This window comes from Austrofundulus limnaeus, unplaced genomic scaffold (genome assembly GCF_001266775.1).
Source record: "Austrofundulus limnaeus strain Quisiro unplaced genomic scaffold, Austrofundulus_limnaeus-1.0 Scaffold181, whole genome shotgun sequence".
Classification (NCBI taxonomy): domain Eukaryota; kingdom Metazoa; phylum Chordata; class Actinopteri; order Cyprinodontiformes; family Rivulidae; genus Austrofundulus; species Austrofundulus limnaeus.
In genome coordinates, this window is record NW_013952583.1 from 16435 (window position 1) to 22868 (window position 6434).

Sequence of the window (6434 nt, forward strand, 5' to 3'; positions counted from 1 at the left end):
GCCCAGCCCCCCTCCTGTCAACCCCTCCACCACCATCAAACTTCTCGGATCAGATCTTCACACCTAGCAGCCCTCCACCATTCCCCACATCCTCCACCCCACTCACTCAGAACTTAAAGCAGGAAAAATACTCGCTCCGKACTGCCGACGTCGGCACGGGTTGTCGCAGTTTAATGACGAAAACTACGTACCTTGCTTCACAGCGTCGTGTCGTCAGTCCCTTTTGGCACAACCCCCGGGCAGAACTTTTTGACCCCCCCCTCCCGTGTCAACGGTAATGTGTGATTGGTTCGTGGGCGTGTTTGCTTGTGCTGAAACTGAAAGCACTCGGACGGACACAGCAGAAGAAGAAAAAAACTCACTTCTAACTAGAGCAGACAGTTGAAGCAGTTTTAAAGATAGACAAACCGAGAAAAACTCATGCACAGTGCTGAAAGCACTATGCGCTGCATTTACTTCAACCACTCAGTTAAAAAAGGGGGGGGGAAACTGACTCGCTTCCCGAGCCGACCAGGAAGCAGAAATTTGTACCGTGAAAAACTCATGAATGGAGATTAAACAAACATTGTGCACGGAGGAATCTGACTAATAAAAACTGTTGAGCTAAACCAGGACAGATGTGGATAAATACATCGGGTGAGTGACTTTTTTTCTGCATTTCTGTTGAAGGGAGAAATTCCATGCAGTGACGTATGTTTCAGCGGGAGGGGGTTCCGTTCCCCGAGCTCAGCGCAAAGGCCTGTGCAAAAACGATGGCCGAACAACCACGTGACCGCGCGTCGACCTGTCGGTGTCGGAGCGAGTATGTTTCCAGCTTAAAACCTCGCAGCTCTCAGCCACTAACCACCCCCCTCCATTTTGAGGACTCAAGCCAACAGTCTCCCTCCCCCACCTCCATCTTGTCCCTTTCAGCTCTCCAGGTGAGAAATGAGCTGCGAAAGATCAAGGTGCGTAAAGCTGCAGGTCCAGACGGTATCAGCTCCAGGTTCCTGAGATACGGTGCAGATGAACTGTGTGGCATCATGGGAACAATGTTCAACCTGAGCCTGAAGCTGGGGAAAGTACCACAACTGTGGAAGACCTCCTGTGTCGTGCCTGTACCAAAGACCAAAAATCCAAAGGACCTCAGCGGCCGGTAGCTCTGACATKGCATCTGATGAAGACCCTGGAGAGGCTGGTCCTCATCCATCTACGCCACCAGGTGAGGTCTTCGTTGGATCTGCTTCAGTTTGCCTACCAGCCTGGCATCAGGGTGGATCATCTACCTCCAGCACCACACTCTGACTCACCTGGAGCAGCCTGGAAGCACTGTGAGGATCATGTTCTTTGATTCTCCAGTGCTTCCAACACCATCCACCCTCTGTAGTCCTGGCTGGATGGTGTTGGAAGCACTGTGAAGATCATGTTCTTTGATTCTCCAGTGCTTCTAACACCATCCAGCCAGGACTACAGAGGGACAAGCTGGAGCTGTCTGGAGTGGACCAACACATGTCCCTGTGGATTCTGGACTACTTCACTGGCCGCCCACAGTATGTGAGGACACAGGGCTGTGTCTCYAACATGCTGGTCTGCAGTACYYGGGCCCCTCAGGGAACAGTGCTGGCACTGTTCCTCTTCARCCTCTACACTGCAGACTTCACCATCAACACCCCACACTGCCACCTKCAGAAGTTCTCTGAWGACTCGGCCATAGTCYGCCTCATCACAGGTGAGGACGACTTTGTGGACTGGTGCCAGTGGAARSACCTCCTGATCAACGCTMCTAAAACCAAAGAGCTTGTGGTAGATTTCCACAGGCACAATCCCACCTCACTGACATCGGTGAACATCRAGGGAATGGACACTGAGATAGTMGACTCATAAMTACCTGGGTGTTCACCTGAACAATAAACTGGACTGGACTCAKAACACAGARGCTCTTTACAGGAAGGGTCAGAGCAGACTCTACTTGCTGAGGAGGCTGAGGTCTTTTGGAGTGCAGGGGACACTCCTGAAGACCTTCTTTGACACAGWTGTGGKTTCAGCCGTCTTTTATGGCATTGTCTGTTGGAGCAGCAGCTTATCTGCAGCTGAGAGGAAGCTGCAGGATAAGCTCATCAAGAAGGCCAGCTCTGTGCTGGGATGCCCCCTCGACACAGTGTAGGTGGTGGGAGACAGAAYAACTCTGGGTAAAATAACATCAATGACAGAGAACGTCTCCCACCCGATGCATGGATCTGTGGCTGAACTGCAGAGCTCCTTCAGTGACAGACTGGTGCATCCTAAATGCACAAAAGAATGTTACCGCAGATCATTCCTCCCATCAGCTGTTAGACTTCACAACCATCACAGCTCGCAACAATCATGATAAGTATCCATGTTTGTGTTTGCATATCAAACCACTCTACCTTGCAATCATTACACTAATGATAACCAACAATAATAATAATAATTMTATATTGTTTTTTCCTACTGGACTTAATGACTGAGTCTGAATCAATTTGCAAACCCTTAGTTCGACTCAGTTTGCACAGACTGACTCATTTTGCAGTCAACAGCTAACACCGAGCCAGACCCACTGCACTTGAGGAACAAAACAACATTAACCCTGGTAGAGACAGGAGTTGTCACAATTGGTCGCACATGTAAATTTGCTGCCAAACGTAGAAAACATTTGATCAGCCGGTAGAGCAGGAGTACTGTGGTGTTAGTGAAATATTAAAACCACAGCACCTGGAGTCATTGCTGTTTCAGAGTTTGATCGACTTTTTCACCCATCAGCATCAAACAGATTACACATTATTGTGAACTTAGCACTAATCATGTTCACAAAAGCAGTGATAGAGGCTTGTTTTCTCAGCTTGTTCCTACTTTGCATTTCTAAGATGCAGTTAGACTACAGGAGAAATACTGTAAGTACCAACAGGACACCAAAATAGTTTTCAGAAGTCATTAAAACTATTTATACAGTATCAGCTAGTGATCCGATCTGTTTGTAGTCTATATTAGAGAATGAATAGTTTCATCATTTACTCTGTTATTGAAAAGAGTTCAMTATAGAACAATATCCAACTAACAAAACTCTTCAGTTTAGAATTAATTTCAAGACCTGTCAAACTTTATCTTTACAGCTGTAGGTATTAACTTACTGAGCTACATAACTAACATTTTTCTGCAATATTCTAATTGTTCACAAAAATAATCACCTTGTCTGGACTGTTATATTCTTTACCACTCTACAATAAAACCTTTATAATGGATGTATTATTGTGGGGATATTGTTGGGTTGTATATTTACAAATGGGCTCGATATAAGCATTTTTGCAAATATTCGTACTGTACAAATTGGCTGTACGTCAAGACACGGGATGATCCTCGGCCCAAATTAAGCTTGTCACTGGTACTAAGTACAGTCCCATAACCGTCAGACAGCATCTGCGAGAGAAGGTTTAAGAACAAAAAACATATTCAAAGATCTTGTTTCCTTCAGTGGCACAAAATTGCCCTTTTGGAGTTTGCACTAGAGCACCAGTTCAGTTCAATTCAATTCAATTCAAATCAAATCAATTCAGTTCAATTCAATTCAATTCAGTTCAAAATTTCAATTCAAAGACTTTATTAATTTCTTTAACAACAAAATAAATGTTATAAACAACAAAAGAAAAAAGAACATCACTCTTTTGGACAATCCTGTAACATGGGCCACACAGGTCTTGAGTCTCCATAGAGTCAAAGTTATGTCAAAATGAAATTAAATTGTGTTTTTTGTGTCAATGAAATAAAGAATTATCTACATATAAGTTGTGTTCTGTCAGTTTTATTTTAGATCCTACTTATATTAAGGAGCAGTGAGTAAGTCATGTTAAACGTACATTTTAAACAGTGAATGTTATTTTTTTCTCATTGGCCCTGTCGAAATACCTTTTTTTATTATTCAAGGTGCCTTCCCTTCAGTAGTTRTACAACAAAGCTATGTCCATGGGTTTTGTGTAGTTATAGAGCATAAACACTAAACTTGGTATTTGAAGTGTGTTCAGCTTGGTTTGTGCTAATCTGTTCCTGCTAAAACACAATGAGGATTACAGTGTCTGTGCTTAATGAACTAGACTGAAATGTAAATGTGACACACTTAAAAGAAGCTGTTTAATGTTGAGTTTGTTTGTTCTTGAGTTTTAACAAGGACACTGACTGACCTTGTTTGAAGACAACATGTTGGAACATAGAACTCAGGATCCACAGGGAAGCTGGTTCCTTTGCAGCACTGCCAAATGTGTATTGCAACATTTAAACACATTTTCAGAAATCATTTCAAACAACCAAATAAACTTCCATCTATTCAACCATTTTCTTTACTTTTTTCTTTCCAGGTCGTGGGGAGCTTGTCCAGCAGTCACTGTGTGAGGGGTGGGGTACACCCTGAACAGGCTGAGAGTCCATCTCAGGGTCATTTAGATACAAATACAAAAACAATTTACACTCTGACCCACCCCTGGGGACAATTTAGAGTTACCATTTGACCTAACATGCATGTTTATGGTTTGTGGGAGGAAATCAGAATACCTCCATCTGCCTGTCATGCACATATCTGCCTCATATGTCTTTGGCACTAGTCTCCCTTATGTCGGCTTCGGGCTTTACGGGTCGGGTCTGTGGTCCTCCACAGTCACTTTTAAACATTCCATTGGATAGATCTTGTATATACATGCATGCTATGTTTATATACATATATAGGTATACCTTTCAGCAAGGCTATAATCATTATAATTATATAGATACTGTATACATTTTTGTTGCTGTGTTTTTGTTATCTCTGTTTCTGTAGGTGTGCAGCCAAGACGTCAGGTGTGCTGTCTTGTGTTTTCTCTATTTGTATTTCACATATCTTCTAATATCTCTTTCATTCTTTCTTATTACATTTCACTACTTTTTCTTCTAAAAAAGGCACTGATGACGAAGAAGTTAAGTGTTATGGAAATATTCATTTAACAAAGACAGAAATACGTGGTCCAAGAATGAAGGTACTCAGTGGGATGATCAGCTGTGTTTTATTGCAACACCAGGAAACACAGACAACAACGTGCCCTGTCTCTGTGCCTCTGCTTCTCTCTGTCAGTCTCTCCACTACTGTTGTTGAACCACTGTCGAACACTGTTGCACACTGTGTCTCGAGAGGCCTCATATATATATTAACAAACACCATTATGCCATCTTAGCAAGATTTGATACAAGGTCAATGGAAAACACAAAGATAAACACAAGTGATATCTAAGAATGACTGTTGTTAGCAAATCTTGTTCTGACTTTAATCATTCAATCTGCAGATGAACAGCATGTCATGAAAACCTAGGTCATTAAAAGGATGTCATGAATAACTAGCTTAAACATAAAAGTATTAGTTCTATTACACTCCCCCATCTGATCATTAAATCACCAATTAAATGATTAATAAAACAAAAAAACACTTTAATGTATTAAAAAAGCATGTCAACATAAACCTAAGTATATGTACTTTTTTGAAATCCCAACCACAGTAATTCAATTTTTATTCCTCCCACAGTCATTTCTAACCCCCCAAAAAGTTATCACACAAAAGTCTTTGGATCATCTTGAACACAAACAGGATTGTCTGTATTGCTATATGGAAGGGTCAGAGGTGGTTGTGGGGCTCTGCGTATCTTTTTAGATCTTGGTTTAGTATGAGGGGCTGGAAGAGGAGGGTTACGTGGATTTGGGTGTGGTGTTTGTTTGATCTTGATCTCGCCAGGTTCTTCCATGTTGTTAGTAAAATCCAGGAGGGGGCATTCCACTTGCTGTCCTGTTGTGGTCTCAGAGTCCAAGAGATCCTCTATTTGTGATGCTGTTTCTGCAGCATGAAGTAACTCCTCTCTCTCTGGTTCTGAAGCAGTCTCCTTATCAGTAACTGGCACGCTGTGTTCCGCTGATATCTCAGTTTTCTCCAGCTGTCCTTCAGACGTCAGCTGTTGTGGTTTTTCCTGTTTGTTTCCAGCCAGAACTTTGTTCAGGAAATACTTCATGTTTGAAGCCAGAAGCTGTGCTCCAGTTTGATTCAGTTATTCCATCAGACCTGAAGAGATGTTTTCTTTCCCAGAAGAGGTCAAAGTTGTCCACATATCTCACAGAGTGGTCAGCACAGAGCTTTTTCAAAAACCCATTAAGAGCCAACAGTCTGCTGAAACTCTCAGCCCCTCCTCTGGCTGTAGGAACGGGCCCACTGAGGAACACATCCATGTTGAGATTTTTAACTGCATTCAGCAGCAGAATAAAATCCTTCTTCAGGATTTCTGACTGCCGGCTTATAACTTCATCACTTCCTGTATGAATGATGAGCCTCTTCAGAGATGGATACTCAGCTGAGTTTTCCAGAATCTTCTCTGTGAGGTCAGACACTTTATCAGCAAAACTCAGAACTTTGACTTTTTTCTTGTTCCAGAAGC